Here is a 21,419-nt window from a genome sequence, read left to right on the forward strand (position 1 = left end):
AAAGAGATTCTCTTAGCCTTTCCTTTGCAGTAACAAGCTTCATAAGGGCAAGCCCCAAGATCAAGGGCTCAGCCTACTAAATTGGTAGTCCCCAATGTTTGTAAGAATATCAGGAATTCCCTAGGTGGGTAAGTTTAATATTTCTACATTTTCCCCCAGTCTCTCAAGGGGGCTTTGCAAATACTTTTTTATTCTCTGCCCAAATTACTCTATGATGGATGTATTGGGGGCTTCACACTAACTTGTACAAACCAATCAGAGCTCACTCCCTGTTCAAGGTTCCATGTAGTTATGGTGGTTGAATTAACTGACCATAGAAGTTAAATTATATTGCATGCTACAGAAAGTTTGGATTTCTCCACCAAATAAACATCTCTTCCTTTGGTCTCACACAGAAGTTGAAGTTTTAAAACACAGTCAATATCACCCTTTACCCTTTAGTCTGATTTACTTTAGTCCTAACCAAGTCCATTTCATTCGTATCTCTAATTGAAGTCTGATCTCTTTTTCAGCTTCTTTAACATTTGCTATATGGGGTAATGATGACATATATAGCTGCTGAACTCTGAGTCTCAGGTGTCACACGGATACCCAAATTTCCAGGCACCTGCCAGGTTATACACAAAGAGCTCAGCATCTCAGTTTAGAAATAACTGTTACGACTCAGGAATATATGTGACTGCTGTAAGAGCTTAGAATCTAGTAAACTTTACCATAAGCCTTCCCCTGATAATCTGTGCTCTCAGATTCAATTCTCAGAGGTTGCACATTATAGTTAGTCCATATTAGTGAGGTGTTACAATGTTTGTCTTTTCATTTCTGGTTTATTTCACTCAACATACTGTCCTCAAAGTCCATTTACCTAGTTGCATGCCTCACAACTTCATTCCTTCTTGTAGCTGCTCAATATTCCATTGTATGTATACACCACAGTTTGCCATTCTGTTCATCAGTCAGTGTACCCTTGGGCCACCTCTATCCATTCTGAATCATAAATACTACTGCCATAAGCATCAGTGTGCAAATGTCCATTCATGTGCCTGCTCTCAGTTCTTCTAAGCACATACCAAATAACAGGGTTGCAGGACCATACGGCAACCCCAAACTTAGCTTCCTGTGGAACCACCACACTGCCCTCCAGATGGGCTGCACCATTCTACTTCCCCACCAACAGTGATTAAGTACATTCCTCTCTCCACATTTTTTCCAGCACCTGTATCTCTCTATTTTTTTAAACAGTTTCATTCATACATGATACATTCCATCCTAAGTAAACAGATAATGATTCCAGGCATAATCACATAGTTATGCATTCACCACCACAATCTCTATGAGGACATTTCCATTTCTTCTGCAAAGAAAGAGGAAGAGGAGAAAAAAGAAAGACAAAAGAAAAAGAAAAAAAAATGATGAATTAAAAAAGAATAAAAATAAAATAAAATGCAATAAAAAAGTCAGACAACACCACCACCAGCAAGAATCCCATACCCCTCCCTTATATCTCCCTCTTATAGACATTTAGTTTTGGTATATTGCCTTTGTTACAATTGTTGGTAGCATACTACAATGTTGCTGTCAACTGTAAACTCTAGTTTGCATTGATATATTTTTTCCCCAATACCATCCCATTTTCAACATCTTGCAAAATAGACATTCATTTGTTCTCCCTCATGTAAAAACATTCTTATATTTGTACATTTAATCACCATCATTGACCACTCTAGGTTTCACTAAGTTATAGAGTCCCCATCTTTATCTTCTGTCTTTCCTTCTGGTGTCATACATGCCCCTAGCCTTCCTCTTTCAACCATATTCACAGGGTATTTACAATATTGTGCTACCATCACACAGTATTGTGCTATCCATTTCCGGATCTATACAAACAGTCCTGTAGAACATTCTATACTCCTTCAGTATCAAATGCCCAATCTCTACCCTCTTTCTATCTCCTGATAACCTGTGTTCTCAGCTTTAACTCTCAAAGTTTGCTAATCAATGTTAGTTCATATTAGTGAGACCATACAGTATGTCTTTTTGTTTCTGGCTAATTTCACTCAATGTAATATACTCAAGGTTCATCCACATTGTTATATAGTCTGTGACTTTATTCTGTCTTAGATAGCTATGTAATATTCTATCATAAGTATATACCACAGTTTGTTTATCCACTCATCTGTTGATGGACATTTGAGCTGTTTCCATCTCTTGGCAATCGTGAATAATGCTGCTATAAACATCAGTGTACAAATGCCTGTTAGTGCTCCAGCCTTGAGTTCCTCTGAGTATATATACCTAGTAACGGGATTGCTGGATCATACAGCAATTCTATACCTAGCTTCCTGAGGAACTGCCAAACTGCCTTCCAGAGTGGTTGCACCATTCTGCATTCCCACCAACAGTGAATGAGTGTAACTGTCCACATCACCTCCAGCGCTTATAGTTTTCTGTTTTTTGATAATGGCCATTCTAGTAGGTGTAAGATGATATCTCATTGTGGTTTTGATTTGCATTTCCATAATACCCAGTGAAATTGAGCATTTTTTTCATATGTTTTTGAGCCATTTGTATTTCCTCTTCAGGAAAGTGTCTGTCCATGTCTTTTGCCCATTTTTTAATTGGGTTGTTTGTCTTTTTGTTGCTGAGTTGTAGGAGCGCTGTATATATTCTGGATATTAAACCCTTATCTGATATCTAGTTTCCAAATATTGTCTCCCATTATGTAGGCTTCCTTTTTACTTTTCTGATGAAGTCCTTTGATGCACAAAAGTGTTCGATTTTGAGGAGATCCCATTTATCTATTTCTTCTTTCATTGCTCGCACTTTGAATGTAAGGTCTAGGAAACCACCTCCTATCAAAAGGCCTTTAAGATATTTCCCTACCTTGTCTTCTAAAAGTTTTATGGTCTTAGCACTAATATTTAGGTCTTTGATCCATTTTGAGTTAATTTTTGTATAAGGTGTTAGATAGGAGTCCTCTTTCATTGTTTTGGATATGGATATCCAGTTTTCCAAACACTGTTTATTGAAGAGGCTGCTGTGTCCAAATTTCGTTGGCTTGACTGCCTTATCAAAGATCAATGGTCCGTAGATGAGAGGTCTATTTCTGAGCACTCAGTTTGATTCCATTGATTCTTTATGCCTGTACCATGCTGTTTTGACCACTGAGCTTTGTAATACGCTTTAAAGCCAGGCAGTGTGAGACTTCCTGCTTCCTTCCTCTTTCTCAAGATATTTTTGACTATTTTGGGCACCCTCCCCTTCCAGATAAATTTGGTTATTGATTTTTCTGTTTCTGCAAAGTAAGTTGTTGGGATTTTAGTTGGTATTACATTGAATCTAAAAATCAGTTTAGGTAGAATTGACATCTTATCTACGTTTCATCCTCCAATCCATTAACACAGAATGCCCTTGCATTTATTTAGGTCCTCTGTGATATCTTTTAGCAATTTCTTGTAGTTTTCTGTGTGTAGGTCTTTTGTGTCCTTCATTAAGTTTATTCCTAAATATTTGATTCTTTTGGTTGCTATTGTATTTGGAATTTTTTTCTTGATTTATTCCTCATGTTGCTCACTACTACTGTATGGACACACTACTGATTTTTGCATTTTGATCTTGTACCCTGCCACTTTGCTGTATTCGTTTACTAGCTCTAGTAGCTTTGCTGTAGATTTGTCAGTGTTTTCTACATATAGGATCATGTCATCTGCAAAGAGTGAAAGTTTTACTTCTCCCTCTCCAATTTGGATGCCTTTTATTTATTTCTCTTCCTTGCCTAATTGCTCTAGCTAGAACTTCCATCACAATGTTGAATAACAATGGTGGCAGTGGGCATCCTTGTCTTGTTCCTGATCTTAAAGTGAACGCTTTCAGTCTCTTCCTGTTGAGTATCATGCTAGCTGTGGGTTTTTCATATATTGCCTTTATCATATTGAGGAATATCCCTTCTATTCCTTTCTTTTTGAGTGTTTTCATCAAGAAAGGTTGTTGAATTTTGTTAAGTGCTTTTTCTGCATCAATCGAGATGATCATGTGGGTTTTCTGCTTTGATTTTTTGATGTAATGTATTACATTAATTGATTTTCTTGTGTGGAACCAGACTTGCATACCTGGAATAAATCCCACTTGGTTATGGTGTAAAATTCTTTTAATGTGTTGTTGAATTCGATTTGTGAGTATTTTGTTGAGGATTTTTGCATGTATATTCATTAAAGGGATTAATCTGTAATTTTCTTGTAGTGTCTTTGTCTACAAAGATATTTTGGTTTTAGAATGATGTTGGCTTTATAGAATGAGTTAGGTAACTTTTCCCCTCTTCAAATTTTTTGAAGCGTTTGAGCAGGATTGGTACTAATTCTTTCATGAATGCTTGGTAGAATTCACATATGAAGCCTTCTGGTCCTGGACTTTTCTTTTTTGGGAGCTTTTTGATGACTGATCCAATCTTTACTTGTGATTGGTTTGTTGAGGTCGTCTATTTCTCTTGAGTCAATGTTGGTTGTTCATGCTTTCCTAGGAAGTTGTCTATTTCATCTAAATTGTCTAGTTTATTAGCACATAGTTGCTCATAATGTCCTCTCATTATCTCCTTTACTTCTGCATGGTTGGTAGTTATGTCCCTTTTCCCATTTCTGATTTTATTTGCATCACCCCACCCCTTTTCTGTTGTTGTTGTCAGCCTAGTTAAGTGTCCATTGATTTTATTGATTTTCTCAAAGAACCAAGTTCTGTTTTTGTTGATTCTCTCTCTTGTTTTTCTGTTCTCAATTTCATTTATTTCTGCTCTAATCTTTCTTATTTCTTTCTTTCTGTTTGCTTTCAATGTTAGTTTGCTGTTCTTTCTCTAGTTCCTCCAGGTGAACAGTTAATTTCTTGATTTTGGTCTTACTTCTTTTTTAATATAGGCTTTTAGGGCAATAAATATCCCTCTCAGCAGCAGCTTTGGTTCATCCCATGAGTTTTGATATGTTGTGTTTTCATTTTCATTTGCCTCAAGATATTTGCTAATTTTTCTTATAATTTCTTCCTTGACCCACTGGTTGTTTAAGAGTGAGTTTTTTAGCTTCCATAATATTTGTGAATTCTGCAGCCTTCTTCCTGTTACCGACTTCCAACTTCATTCCATTGTGATCCAAGAAAGTGTTTTGTATAATATCAATATTTTTAACTTATTGAGATTTGCTTTGTGACATATGTGTTCTGTTCTGGAGAATGATCCGTGAGTACTTGAGAAGAATGTGTATCCTGCTTTTGTGGGGTATAGTCTTCTGTAAATTTCTGTTAAGTCTAGTTCATTTATCGTACTATTCAACATCTGTTTCCTTATTGATCCTCTGTCTAGAAGTTCTATCCATTGATGAGAGCAGTGTATTAAAGTCTCCAACTATTAGTTTGAGGTGTCTACTTCTCCCTTCAGTGTTGTCGGTGTTTTCCTTATGTATTTGGGGGCACTCTTGCTCAGTGCATAAATATTTTTGATTGTTATGTCTTCTTGATGAATTGTCCCTTTTATTAATATAGTGTCCTTCTTTGTCTCTTTTTATTATTTTACACTTGAAATATAATTTATCTGATGTGAATATAGCTACTCCTCTTTTCTGGTTATTGTTTGCATGAAATATCTTTTTCCAACCTCTTACTTTCAACCTATTTTTGTCCTTGTGTCTAAAGTGTATCTCTTGTGGATAGCATATAGATGGGTCCTGTTTTTTAATCTATTCTGCCAGTCTATGCCTTTTTATTGGGGAGTTTAATCCATAAACATTTAACATTATTATTGTAAGGGCAGTACTTTTTTCTACCATTTGGCCTTTTGGATTTTATGTTATACCATATTTTTTTCTCTGTCTCCTTTTTCCCTTCCTGATAGTCTTTATTTCTACACTCTTCTCCAAACCTCTCTCTCCTTTCTTTTCCTGACAGCCTGAAGTACTTCCTTTAGTGTTTCTTGTAGAGAGAGTCTCTTTTTCACAAACTCTCTCAGTGTCTGTTTGTCTGAAAATACTTTAAACTCTGTCATTTTTGAAGGACAGTTTTGCTGAATATAGAATTCTTGGTTGACAGTTTGTCTCTTTCAGTATCTTAAATATATCATACCATTGCCTTCTCACCTCTGTGGTTTCTGCAGCTAAGTCTGTACATAGTCTTATCAAGTTTGCCTTGTATGTGAAGGATTGCTTTTCTCTTGCTGATTTCAGAATTCTCTTTGTCTTTTGACATTGGACAATCTGATCAATGAGTGTCTTGGAGTAAGTCTATTCAGATCTATTCTGTTTGGGGTACACTGCATTTCTTGCATCTGTAATTTTATGTCTTTTAAGAGTTGAGAAATTTTCAGTGATTATTTCCTCGATTATTATTTTTGCCCGTTTCCCTTCTCTTCTCCTTCTGGGACACCAGTAACTTTTATATTAGTGTGTTTCATGTTGTCATTCAGTTCCCTGAAACCCTGCTCATACTTTTCCATTCTTTTCCCTATCTGTTCTTTTGTGTGTATGATTTCAGATGTCCTGTCTTCTAGTTCACTGATCCTTTCTTCTGCCTCTTCAAATCTGCTGTTGTATGTCTCCATTGTGTTTTTCATCTTTTCTGTTGTGCCTTTCATTCCCACAAGTTCTGCCGTTTGTTTTTTCCAGCTCACAAATTCTTCTTTATGGTCATCCAGTGTCATCTTTATATCATTCATATCTTTTGCCACATTTTCCTTCAACTTGTTGATTTGATTTAGAAGATTTTTTTGAACATTTTAATTTCGTTATTTGTGCTCCTGTTGAGTGTTAGTTCATTCCTTTGGCTGTTCCACATCTTTGTGCTTCCTAGTATGACTCATAAGTTTTTGCTGTCTAGACATCTGATTTTCTTGATTATTTATTCTGGAGATCTTTTTCATTCTTTCACTTAGGGTTTTCTTGTTGGTTGGCTTTGTTCTCTGTCTGTTCTTTGGCATTCAGTTCAACTTATTCTAGACCTCTAGAAAAGCTTCTGTGTAATTTATCAGAATTTTTCAGCTCTTGTTTTTCTAGTTCTTTCCCTGCCTATAAGGAACCTTTTATTGAGGGGGTCTCCCCAGATATGATCAACCTCAATCAGATTTTTCCAGTCCAGACAGGCCAAGGTCTCAGGAGAAGGATGTACTTGGTATCAAGTTTACCTGAGAATGAGATCCAGCAGGTTGTCATACCCTCCTGTGAAGCCTCTAGTCTCTTCTCTTTTCCTATCCTATCCAGCAGGTGATGCTTGTCAGCCTGCAGCTTCCCCCTCCTCCCAACCAGCATCAAGAAATGCCATGCCTCTAATTCTCAGAAGCCCCTGTCTCTCCCAGGGGCATGGTTGACTCAAGCTCTTCCTGTTTTCCAGCCCCTGGGGTCTCAGTTTTTTGAAGGAGAGCTGCCACTTGAGCTGGGCCCTGCTCCTCCTTTTCTTTGGAGAAGACATGCCCTTTAGGGAATTATCTTCCCTAGTTGACTCATTGCTTTGTCACTCAGACCTATCTAATCTCCCTCCTTGCCTGGATCCAGCTGCCAATTGAAAATATCAGAGGCTTTCTCTAATGAGCTACTTAAAATAGTTTTAAAGAAGAAGAAAAGCAAAAGAAAAAAAGAAAAAAAAAACAAGGAGCGGGGAGAGAAATCCCTTTTTAGAACATTTCCCCAGCCCCCAAGGTTCACCAGTCAAGAGCTGGAGTTGGTACCTGGCTCTGTGCACCCTCCTTATTGGGGCATAGCCCCTTTCCAGTACTCTGAGCTCAGTGGACTCCAAATGCCTCCATCTTTATTCTTTATTTTATTCCATTTTATTTTTTCTCCAGCAGCCCCGCTTTCTCTCTGCCACTGTTAAAGCCACAGTTGGAGCTTGGCTGATCTACTTTCTCTTCTTCCAGTAGGAACTACATAAAGATACACCCTTTAGAGAATTGTCTCATTCACCTGACTAGGTACTCTCAGACATACCTTGATTTCCCCCTTGCCTGGGGCAGTGCTGAAACCTGAGAGTTCCTGCAGCTCTAAAGGACTATTGAAAGGTTTAAAAAAAAAAGTGGAAAAAAAAGAGAAAGAAAAAGGGGAAAAACAAACCCTTTTCAGAGCTGAACCCCATCTCCCCAGGTTTGCCAGTCAAGAGCCAGAGTTGGTACCTATTTCCATGGGCCCCTTTTTCTTGGGTCCAAGCCCTTTTCCAGTATTCTGAGCTCTTCAAACTCCAAAAATCTGTTTGTTATTGTTGTTAGCCCCACCTCCTCTATGCAGGGGTGAAAACTCCAAGTTTCTTTCATGCTTGCTCTTGATTTATTTATGCTTGGAGTTTTTATTCGGCAGTCCACATTTGTTAATTAATTCTGCAATTGGAGCCTGGTTGAGCTACCCTCCTTGCTCCTAGCAGAGACTGCTTCTTTTTCCCTCGGGGAACCAACTCCAAGACAGCCTGCCATATCTATGGGGAGGGGCACCAGCCCCCTGGCTGGGGAAACCTACAGTTCTTCACTGTGATCTAAACCATTCCACCTGTTCCAGACTGCTGTACAGTATGTGTCCTGTCACAGAAGTCCCCCAAACAATTGTTCCTGAGTTCCTGGCTATTTTGTAAGCTCTCTTTGATCAAGGATTATTTCCCATTACTTCTTGTATTCTACTTAGTTCCTTGGGCAGGGTCTTGCATGTAGTATGTGCTCAGGAATGTTTAATTGCATGTTCTATCTTTTAAAGTAAATACATGAGTCTAGATAAGTCCTCCAACTAGAGTTCTAGTTAGAAAGACTTTAGCAAAACACACACATTATGGTACCATCTTTTTAAATGACATTTGCTCTCACTTTTTACATTTGACTTTGCAAGACTAGGAACACAGTGGGTGTCAATCCCTCTGCTACTCCCTGCATCCCTGTTAAGGCCTGTGAGAGCAGATTAAATATATGTTCTAGGCTCAACTATTCAACTGTTACTGTTCATATCATCTCTAGCTTCTATTTCAGGGATGAGCTTTCTCTGATAAAGTTGACTTTGAATCATACTGATAACCGAATATTGAATAACTGATTCATATTTAAGCATTTTGGTGTTCACCTTTCACATTATTACATTCCCTCAACCATTCTTTTGTTTCACCTTTTGGTGATGAACGCATCAGCAAAATTAACTAAGTTGTACCCAAATGTTTAACTGGTTTTGTACCCGTTTATACTAGTCATCACCTTGGGATACAAAAAGGGTCTCACCTCTTTTATTTTTTTAGTTTATTCTTGAAACTCCCTCCTGCCCATATTGGCTGGAAAAGGATTTGTCCCCCTGAAGGTCTCTCTAGTACCCACACCAGATTGTTCAAGAACACTAAAAATTCTCTCAGGCTATGTGTCAGGCCTCAGTTGGAGAGAGATCTAGACTGATGAATCTACTAGTAGATCCTGTTTATTATTATTATTATTATTATTATTATTATTATTATTATTATTTTCATTTATTATTATTTTGCTGTTGTTTGTCTTAGGCTTACAAAATTTCAGGCTAATCCACATTTTCTAAGGCAGGACCATGGTGCCAGTATGTAATACTTCCAGATTCAGCCTCATGCTATGCTAAAATTAATCCTCTTTCATGAGTGACTTATGTTGAGCTGGGTTTACATCCCAGATTACTCATCATCTCATGAGAGTTCCACTATTGTTCTTTCTTGCCAGTGGTCTCTGTCTGAACTGGTATCAATCCAGAGAAGAGTTTCTGGTAATTATTTTTCTTGTTAATCTTTTTTTTTTTTAATTGAAAAAATATCTTTATTGAGGTATAATTTACATGCCATAAACATCACTCATTTTGAGTGTACAACTCAGTGATTTTTACTAAATTTACAGAGTTGTGCAGTCATCACTGCAGTCCACTTTTAGAACATTTCTATCACCCCCAAAAGACCCTTGTGCCCATTTGTAGTCACTCATCTGTGATCTTTTCTTTTTCCCTAGCACTTGTAGTTTTCTGTTTAATTTTTTAAAACAATTTTATTCACACAGAATACAATCTATCCTAAGCGTACAATCAGTGACTCCTGGTATAATCACATAGTTATGTGTTCACCACCACAATCTATATAAGAACATTCCCATTTCTTCTGAGAAGAAAGAAGAAGAAAACAATCCCATACTCCTCCCTTTTATCCCCTTATTATTGACATTTAGCTTTGGCATAGTGTCTTTGTTACAATTAATGAAAGAACATTACAATGTTATTGCTAACTATTGATCTTAATTTGCTTTAATTGTGTTTTTCCCATATACCATCCCATTTTACCACCTTGTAATAGTGGCATACATTTATTCTAGTTCATGTAAAAATTTTCTTATAGTTGTACAATTAGCCACTGTCATCATCCACTCTAGGTTTTGCTAAGGTACACAGTCCCAGTTTTTATCCTTTAGCTTTCCTTCTAGTGACATGCATGCCCCTAGTCTTCCTCTTTAAATCACACTAACACTCAGTTTTGTTTGTTATACTTACAATACTGTGCTACCTTCACACAGTATTGTGCTATCCATTTCTGAACCTTTACAATTAGCCTTTTTAAATGTTCTGAACTCCTTAAGCATCAATTGCTTGATCTCTACTGTCTCGCTGTCACCTGATAACCTGTGCTTTCAAATTTAACTCAGAGTTTGCTCATTACAGTTAGTTCATATTAGTGAGACCATATAGTATTTGTCCTTTTATTTGTGGCTTTTATTTTGCTCAACATAGTGTCATCAGGGTTCATCCACATTGTTGCATGTATCGTGACTTCATTTCATCTATGTCATCTATTGTATGTATGCACCACAATTTGTTTATCCACTCTTCAGTTGATGGGCATCTGGGCTGTTTCCATCTATTGGCAAAAGTGAAATAATGCTGCTGTAAACATTGGTGTGCAAATGTCTATTTGTATCCCTTCTTTCATTTCTTCCAAGTATATACCTCGTAATGGGATTGCCGGATCATGTGGCCATTAGCTTCCTGAGAAACCGCCAAACTGCCTTCCATGGTGGCTTTACCATTCTACATTCCCACTGACAGTTCTGGTAATTCTGAAGGGGCTTGGGAAATCTCTTTTCTCCCAAGAAAATCCTTGGCTTCTTATTACTTTACCTCGTCTTTTCTCCAGAGATCAGTATTCTCCATATCAAGTAGGGATACCTTCATTCTCCCCAAAGTGTTCTTTTATCACCACCACACCCACAAGGTGCATGTTTGCCTTTGGGTACTTGTGATTCTATTCCAAGGTAGTTCTCTGTGTCTACTTTGATGGAGAAGCAGCTAACAACTTCTTTTACTAAATACTTCTAAGTTCCATCTCACTTGCCTTAGTGAACTTAACAGATCAGTACCCTCTATGTATAGATATTTCTGTATTGACTTTCTTCTGCCCTTTCTGCACATAGATACACAAATTGTATAGATATGTGCATGCACAAGCTCAAAACTGAGGGCACACTAGCTATTTCAGATAATGTGAAGACTGAATTTGGAAAAATCAAGGAAAATGTAAACCTCTGAGTAGAGAGAACTCTGTATGTTTCATAGAGCCTTGCAGTTTACATGGCTGACGAGGGGAGGGACTTACCAAATATGTCTGTGAGTCACTAGATGGGTACATGGAAACACTGGTCATTTTTAGGTTCTAGCCATTTCCTCCAACCTAATACACCTCCTTCCCTCATTTTACTGGGGCTATTCAAGTGTTCCTGCTATGATTGTGTAAGAGGGTGAAATTCACCCAAGACTATAAATGATGGCATCAGTAGGCTCTGCCAGAGAAAGGTCCTCAGAGCATTTATTTCACCATTGGATATGGGGTAAGAGTGGGTGTTGAGGCTTTGCTAAATGAGAGTGCATTAGATTTGGAGGTGGCTTTGATGATGAGGAAAAGCATTGGAAAGTGTGATTATTTTTGTAGACCTGTGAAGTTATTTAGAAATTGGTCGAATTGTAAAACAAACAAAAATCTGTTACAAGGTTGCTGTGTTGCCTGTGATAGAAATGTACTGCTGAGACAATGTGTCTTAAGTGATTCAGATATTTAGAATTTCAACTTACTATTTCTGCCTTAACTCTTTCTGCCTTAACTCTTTTTCCTCTTGGTTCAGGTGTTTATTCTGTGCAAGCATGATTAAAATACTGCTTTTTTTTTCCAGTAGGAATTATTCTGTATTACTTTATGCGTGTATTCACAGAATTATATTGTAAAATTTTGGTTAGCTGGTATGAGATGGATACTTGAATGGGTGCACCCTGGCTGATGAGTCATCCAGGGAATCATAGGAAGTGGGAAGAGCTGATGGCCTTAGCAGTAGGCATGACTGGGGGTAAGAGGTGAGTAGTTTTAGTCTTTCTTTATGCTCAGAGTAGACCAGCCCAGCCCACAAAAGAGCCAAAAGCTGGTGGTATTCCTCAGATTAGGGGAAGAGCTCAAATTGGGGCAAGGCTGGAGGAAACCTATGATTTTCACCTGGGAAGGAAAGGTAGTTTTCCTTGAGATAGTGAAGAGAGTTGTGTCTGGTAAAGTAAGGTAGCCTGACTGTAATGAGCCATCAAAATGGCACCTGCCAAACAGAACTGTCAGAAGCTGTTCTGCCTGAAACCAGATGGTAGTGGAGCATGATAACTAAAGAGCATGACTTTCGTGAAATAGTAACACCAATATCATCTATGGATTGTGAAAGTTCTTCAGTCATCTGAGTGGACAGTAATAAGCAGGAAAGAGGAAAGAGTATGTCTCTTTGGCTGGACATTATAGCAGTCATCCAGTTGAGTGAATGACCTGAAGTTATGGGAGGAATCAGTGGAACCCACGTCAGGACCTGAGAAGACAGCGTTCGCACATATTCAGAAGGGGACAACTCGGGAACCCATGCTCTACTGGGTTGTACCAAAGATCCAGTCAACCTTGGAAGCAATGTTTGTTTAAATACGATAGATGCTTAGATGATGAGGACAATAAAAATGATTTAGCAACTTAACTAGCTTGGAAACCTGCATGAAATAAAACTTTGCTTGTATTTTGGCCATCAAATATGGTCAGTATATTCACACTTAATTAACCTGAGAGCTTAGTGTGTGCCAGTCACCTGTACTAAGGCACTTTCATATGCATTGCCTCATTTAATCCTGTTTATAACCCTATAAATTAGAATTAGTATTTTTATTTTCCGGAGGAAAATGAGGCTTGGATAAGTTAAATAACTTGGTCACACAGCTAAGAAGTATCTGAATTTGAATTGAGTTTCTGCTTCCAAGTTCAGATCTTTTTCTATAGCAGCATGCTCCCGTTTGGTACTTACTGCTTTGTTTCCTTGGCTTCTTAGTAAATCCTTCTTTTATAAAATGGAAAATCTAAATTTTAGATTTTCACTTAGGGATCATTGAGAAGTGATGACTAATAAAGTCGTAGAGAATATTGAGACACCTGGGGCTGAAACTCAGGAGTAAAATTTGTAAGAATCTCTGGAGGTCAGTGCCTCTTTTTTCTTGTTAGATTCTATCACAGCATATCTTCAAATCCCTTTTCCCAGGGATAAATAGCACCTGTCTGTTACCTCCATGTGTAGTTGAAATGAAGTAGTTTGAAGTTCTTGTTGCAATGCTACTCTCAAGGGCTAAATTAGTGTTTATTGACTTTTTAAACTCAGTACTAGAAATAACTCTATAACCTCTACCTGCAACCAGATTTTAGGGAAATGTATTAAATAGTGCAGAAACTAGTCTTTCTGACAACTTCTCAGCACTGTTTTACAGAAGGTAAACTGAATATTTTACTTTGATATATTCTGATACTATCAGAGTGAACCAGATTTGATTAAAGTCAAATGAGCAGTAATTTCCTTTGAAGTAATCATAGACAAATAGGTCAGTGTGAAATGTCCAATAATTCAGAACAAACAGAGCTCTAACTTTGATGGGTCAGACCCAGTTCTCCCATCCTACATTCTTAAGTGCATGGGGAATAACTTGATTCAACAGCACAGGCTAGCTTTATGTGCCACAAGGAAAATTTGAAGACTGGGATGAGTTAGATTCTTTCAAGGAATATTGATACGGTAACTGAGACAAGCAGGGCAGGGTGGGAGAAATTTCATTTCATGACCCGGTGGAGAACTGGATGCAGTCAAATTTTTTGAAACAAAAAGCCATCTTCAGGGGGCAAGATGGCAGACTGGTGAGCTGTATGTTTTAGTTACTCCTCCAGGAAAGTAGGTAAAAAGCCAGGAACTGCGTGGACTGGACACCACAGAGCAATCTGTCTTTGGGCATACTTCATACAACACTCATGAAAACGTGGAACTGCTGAGATCAGCGAAATCTGTAAGTTTTTGCGGCCAGGGGACCCACGCCCCTCCCTGCCAGGCTCAGTTCCGGGGGAGGAGGGGCTGTCAGCTCCAGGAAGGAGAAGGGAGAATTGCAGTGGCTGCTCTTACCGGAAACTCATTCTACTGATTCAAACTCCAACCATAGATAGACTGAGGCCAGACACCAGAGACTCTGAGAGCAGCCAGCCCAGCAGAGAGGAGACAGGCATAGAAAAAAAACAACACGAAAAACTCCAAAATAAAAGCAGAGGATTTTTGGAGTTCTGGTGAACACAGAAAGGGGAAGGGCGGAGATCAGGCCTTGAGGCGCATTTGCAAATCCCGAAGCAAGGCTGATCTCTCTGCCCTGGGCACCTTTCCTTAATGGCCCTGGTTGCTTTGTCTATTAGCATTTCAATAACCCATTAGATCTCTGAGGAGGGCCGTTTTTTTTTTTTTTTTTTTTTAAATCCTTTTTGCTTTTTCTAAAACAATTACTCTAAGAAGCTCAATACAGAAAGCTTCAAAGAATTGAAATTTGGGCACGTCAAGTCAAGAGCAGAACTAAGAGAGCTCTGAGACAAAAGGCAATAATCCAGTGGCTGAGAAAATTCACTAAACAACACAACTTCCCAAGAAAAGGGGGGTGTCCGCTCACAGCCACCATCCTGGTGGACAGGAAACACTCCTGCCCATCGCCAGCCCCATAGCCCAGAGCTGCCCCAGACAACCCAGTGTGACGGAAGTGCTTCAAATAACAGGCACACACCACAAAACTGGGCGTGGACATTAGCCTACCCTGCAGCCTCAGCTGAATGTCCCAGAGCTGGGAAGGGGGAGCAGTGTGAATTAACAGAGCCCCATTCAGCCATCATTTGAGCAGACTGGGAGCCTCCCAACACAGCCCAGCAGCCCAGAACTGCCCTGGGGGGACGGCACTCACCTGCGACATAGCACAGTCATCCCTCAACAGAGGACCCGGGGTGCACAGCCTGGAAGAGGGGCCCACTTGCAAGTCTCAGGAGCCATACGCCAATACCAAAGACTTGTGGGTCAGTGGCAGAGACAAACTGTGGCAGGACTGAACTGAAGGATTAGACTATTGCAGTAGCTTTAAAACTCTAGGATCATCAGGGAGATTTGATTGTTAGGGCCACCCCCCCTCCCCGACTGCCCAGAAACACGCCCCACATACAGGGCAGGCAACACCAACTACACACGCAAGCTTGGGACACCAATTGGGCCCCACAAGACTCACTCCCCCACTCACCAAAAAGGCTAAGCAGGGGAGATCTGGCTTGTGGAGAACGGGTGGCTCGTGGACGCCACCTGCTGGTTAGTTAGAGAAAGTGTACTCCACGAAGCTGTAGATCTGATAAATTAGAGATAAGGACTTCAACTGGTCTACAAACCCTAAAAGAACCCTATCAAGGTCAGCAAATGCCACGAGGCCAAAAACAACAGAAAATTATAAAGCATATGAAAAAACCAGACGATATGGATAACCCAAGCCCAAGCACCCAAATCAAAAGACCAGAAGAGACACACCTAGAGCAGCTACTCAAAGAACTAAAGATGAACAATGAGACCCTAGTACGGGATATGAAGGAAATCAAGAAGACCCTAGAAGAGCATAAAGAAGACATTGCAAGACTAAATAAAAAAATGGATGATCTTATGGAAATTAAAGAAACTGTTGACCAAATTAAAAAGATTCTGGACACTCATAGTACAAGACTAGAGGAAGTTGAACAACGAATCAGTGACCTGGAAGATGACAGAATGGAAAATGAAAACATAAAAGAAAGAATGGGGAAAAAAATTGAAAAACTCGAAATGGACCTCAGGGATATGATAGATAATATGAAACGTCCGAATATAAGACTCATTGGTGTCCCAGAAGGGGAAGAAAAGGGTAAAGGTCTAGGAAGAGTATTCAAAGAAATTGTTGGGGAAAACTTCCCAAATCTTCTAAACAACATAAATACACAAATCATAAATGCTCAGCGAACTCCAAATAGAATAAATCCAAAAAAACCCACTCCGAGACATATACTGATCACACTGTCAAACATAGAAGAGAAGGAGCAAGTTCTGAAAGCAGCAAGAGAAAAGCAATTCACCACATACAAAGGAAACAGCATAAGACTAAGTAGTGACTACTCAGCAGCCACCATGGAGGCGAGAAGGCAGTGGCACGATATATTTAAAATTCTGAGTGAGAGGAATTTCCAGCCAAGAATACTTTATCCAGCAAAGCTCTCCTTCAAATTTGAGGGAGAGCTTAAATTTTTCACAGACAAAGAAATGCTGAGAGAATTTGCTAACAAGAGACCTGCCCTACGGAGATACTAAAGGGAGCCCTACAGACAGAGAAACAAAGACAGGACAGAGAGACTTGGAGAAAGGTTCAGTACTAAAGAGATTCGGTATGGGTACAATAAAGGATATTAATAGAGAGAGGGAAAAATATGGCAAACATAATCCAAAGGATAAGATGGCCGATTCAAGAAATGCCTTCACGGTTTTAACATTGAATGTAAATGGATTAAACTCCCCAATTAAAAGATATAGATTCGCAGAATGGATCAAAAAAAATGAACCATCAATATGTTGCATACAAGAGACTCATCTTAGACACAGGGACACAAAGAAACTGAAAGTGAAAGGATGGAAAAAAATATTTCATGCAAGCTACAGCCAAAAGAAAGCAGGTGTAGCAATATTAATCTCAGATAAAATAGACTTCAAATGCAGGGATGTTTTGAGAGACAAAGAAGGCCACTACATACTAATAAAAGGGGCAATTCAGCAAGAAGAAATAACAATCGTAAATGTCTATGCACCCAATCAAGGTGCCTCAAAATACATGAGAGAAACATTGGCAAAACTAAAGGAAGCAATTGATGTTTCCACAATAATTGTGGGAGACTTCAACACATCACTCTCTCCTATAGATAGATCAACCAGACAGAAGACCAATAAGGAAATTGAAAACCTAAACAATCTGATAAATGAATTAGATTTAACAGACATCTACAGGACATTACATCCCAAATCAACAGGATACACATACTTTTCTAGTGCTCACGGAACTTTCTCCAGAATAGATCATATGCTGGGACATAAAACAAGCCTCAATAAATTTAAAAAGATTGAAATTATTCAAAGCACATTCTCTGACCACAATGGAATACAATTAGAAGTCAATAACCATCAGAGACTTAGAAAATTCACAAATACCTGGAGGTTAAACAACACACTCGTAAACAATCAGTGGGTTAAAGAAGAAATAGCAAGAGAAATTGCTAAATATATAGAGACGAATGAAAATGAGAACACAACATACCAAAACCTATGGGATGCAGCAAAAGCAGTGCTAAGGGGGAAATTTATAGCACTAAACGCATATATTAAAAAGGAAGAAAGAGCCAAAATCAAAGAACTAATGGATCAACTGAAGAAGCTAGAAAATGAACAGCAAACCAATCCTAAACCAAGTACAAGAAAAGAAATAACAAGGATTAAAGCAGAAATAAATGACATAGAGAACAAAAAAACAATAGAGAGGATAAATATCACCAAAAGTTGGTTCTTTGAGAAGATCAACAAGATTGACAAGCCCCTAGCTAGACTGACAAAATCAAAAAGGGAGAAGACCCATATAAACAAAATAATGAATGAAAAAGGTGACATAACTGCAGATCCTGAAGAAATTAAAAAAAATATAAGAGGATATTATGAACAACTGTATGGCAACAAACTGGATAATGTAGAAGAAATGGACAATTTCCTGGAAACATATGAACAACCTAGACTGACCAGAGAAGAAATAGAAGACCTCAACCAACCCATCACAAGCAAAGAGATCCAATCAGTCATCAAAAATCTTCCCACAAATAAATGCCCAGGGCCAGATGGCTTCACAGGGGAATTCTACCAAACTTTCCAGAAAGAACTGACACCAATCTTACTCAAACTCTTTCAAAACATTGAAAAAAATGGAACACTACCTAACTCATTTTATGAAGCTAACATCAATCTATTACCAAAACCAGGCAAAGATGCTACAAAAAAGGAAAACTACCGGCCAATCTCCCTAATGAATATAGATGCAAAAATCCTCAACAAAATACTTGCAAATCGAATCCAAAGACACATTAAAAAAATCATACACCATGACCAAGTGGGGTTCATTCCAGGCATGCAAGGATGGTTCAACATAAGAAAAACAATCAATGTATTACAACACATTAAAAACTCGAAAGGGAAAAATCAATTGATCATCTCAATAGATGCTGAAAAAGCATTTGACAAAATCCAACATCCGTTTTTGATAAAAACACTTCAAAAGGTAGGAATTGAAGGAAACTTCCTCAACATGATAAAGAGCATATATGAAAAACCCACAGCCAGCATAGTACTCAATGGTGAGAGACTGAAAGCCTTCCCTCTAAGATCAGGAACAAGACAAGGATGCCCGCTGTCACCACTGTTATTCAACATTGTGCTGGAAGTGCTAGCCAGGGCAATCCGGCAAGACAAAGAAATAAAAGGCATCCAAATTGGAAAAGAAGAAGTAAAACTGTCATTGTTTGCAGATGATATGATCTTATATCTAGAAAACCCTGAGAAATCAACGATACACCTACTAGAGCTAATAAACAAATTTAGCAAAGTAGCGGGATACAAGATTAATGCACATAAGTCAGTAATGTTTCTATATGCTAGAAATGAACAAACTGAAGAGACACTCAAGAAAAAGATACCATTTTCAATAGCAACTAAAAAAATCAAGTACCTAGGAATAAACTTAACCAAAGATGTAAAAGACCTATACAAAGAAAACTACATAACTCTACTAAAAGAAATAGAAGGGGACCTTAAAAGATGGAAAAATATTCCATGTTCATGGATAGGAAGGCTAAATGTCATTAAGATGTCAATTCTACCCAAACTCATCTACAGATTCAATGCAATCCCAATCAAAATTCCAACAACCTACTTTGCAGACTTGGAAAAACTAGTTATCAAATTTATTTGGAAAGGGAAGATGCCTCGAATTGCTAAAGACACTTTAAAAAAGAAAAACGAAGTGGGAGGACTTACACTCCCTGACTTTGAAGCTTATTATAAAGCCACAGTTGCCAAAACAGCATGGTACTGGCACAAAGATAGACATATAGATCAATGGAATCGAATTGAGAATTCAGAGATAGACCCTCAGATCTATGGCCGACTGATCTTTGATAAGGCCCCCAAAGTCACCGAACTGAGCCATAATGGTCTTTTCAACAAATGGGGCTGGGAGAGTTGGATATCCATATCCAAAAGAATGAAAGAGGACCCCTACCTCACCCCCTACACAAAAATTAACTCAAAATGGACCAAAGATCTCAATATAAAAGAAAGTACCATTAAACTCCTAGAAGATAATGTAGGAAAACATCTTCAAGACCTTGTATTAGGAGGCCACTTCCTAGACTTTACACCCAAAGCACAAGCAACAAAAGAGAAAATAGATAAATGGGAACTCCTCAAGCTTAGAAGTTTCTGCACCTCAAAGGAATTTCTCAAAAAGGTAAAGAGGCAGCCAACTCAATGGGAAAAAATTTTTGGAAACCATGTATCTGACAAAAGACTGATATCTTGCATATACAAAGAAATCCTACAACTCAATGACAATAGTACAGACAGCCCAATTATAAAATGGGCAAAAGATATGAAAAGACAGTTCTCTGAAGAGGAAATACAAATGGCCAAGAAACACATGAAAAAATGTTCAGCTTCACTAGCTATTAGAGAGATGCAAATTAAGACCACAATGAGATACCATCTAACACCGGTTAGAATGGCTGCCATTAAACAAACAGGAAACTACAAATGCTGGAGGGGATGTGGAGAAATTGGAACTCTTATTCATTGTTGGTGGGACTGTATAATGGTTCAGCCACTCTGGAAGTCAGTCTGGCAGTTCCTTAGAAAACTAGAGATAGAGCTACCATTCGATCCAGCGATTGCACTTCTCGGGATATACCCGGAAGATCGGAAAGCAGTGACACGAACAGATATCTGCACGCCAATGTTCATAGCAGCATTATTCACAATTGCCAAGAGATGGAAACAACCCAAATGTCCTTCAACAGATGAGTGGATAAATAAAATGTGGTATATACACACGATGGAATACTACGCGGCAGTAAGAAGGAACGATCTGGTGAAACATATGACAACATGGATGAACCTTGAAGACATAATGCTGAGCGAAATAAGCCAGGCACAAAAAGAGAAATATTATATGCTACCACTAATGTGAACTTTGAAAAATGTAAAACAAATGGTTTATAATGTAGAATGTAGGGGAACTAGCAGTAGAGAGCAATTAAGGAAGGGGGAACAATAATCCAAGAAGAACAGATAAGCTATTTAACGTTCTGGGGATGCCCAGAAATGACTATGGTCTGTTAATTTCTGATGGATGTAGTAGGAACAAGTTCACTGAAATGTTGCTATATTATGTAACTTTCTTGGGGTAAAGTAGGAACATGTTGGAAGTTAAGCAGTTATCTTAGGTTAGTTGTCTTGTTCTTACTCCCTTGCTATGGTCTCTTTGAAATGTTCTTTTATTGTATGTTTGTTTTCTTTTTAACTTTTTTTTTCATACAGTTGATTTGAAAAAAGAAGGGAAAGTTAAAAAAAAAATAAAAAAAGAAAAAATAAAAACAAGGAAAAAAAAAAAAAAAAAACAAAAAAACGATGTAGTGCCCCCTTGAGGAGCCTGTGGAGAATGCAGGGGTATTCGCCTACCCCACCTCCATGGTTGCTAACATGACCACAGACATAGGGGACTGGTGGTTTGATGGGTTGAGCCCTCTACCATAAGTTTTACCCTTGGGAAGACGGTTGCTGCAAAGGAGAGGCTAGGCCTCCCTGTATTTGTGCCTAAGAGTCTCCTCCTGAATGCCTCTTTGTTGCTCAGATGTGGCCCTCTCTCTCTGGCTAAGCCAACTTGAAAGGTGAAATCACTGCCCTCCCCCCTACGTGGGATCAGACACCCAGGGAAGTGAATCTCCCTGACAACGTGGAATATGACTCCCGGGGAGGAATGTAGACCCGGCATCGT

At 38.6% G+C, this 21,419-nt stretch overlaps 1 protein-coding gene across 5 annotated transcripts in view; it reads left to right on the forward strand.

Moving 5' to 3' along the window:
* Positions 1 to 21,419, forward strand: part of GRIN2B (glutamate ionotropic receptor NMDA type subunit 2B) — a 511,855-nt gene that overhangs the window by 229,995 nt on the left and 260,441 nt on the right. The window lies entirely within an intron of this gene.

This window comes from Choloepus didactylus, chromosome 8, assembly GCF_015220235.1.
Source record: "Choloepus didactylus isolate mChoDid1 chromosome 8, mChoDid1.pri, whole genome shotgun sequence".
Classification (NCBI taxonomy): Eukaryota; Metazoa; Chordata; class Mammalia; order Pilosa; family Megalonychidae; genus Choloepus; species Choloepus didactylus.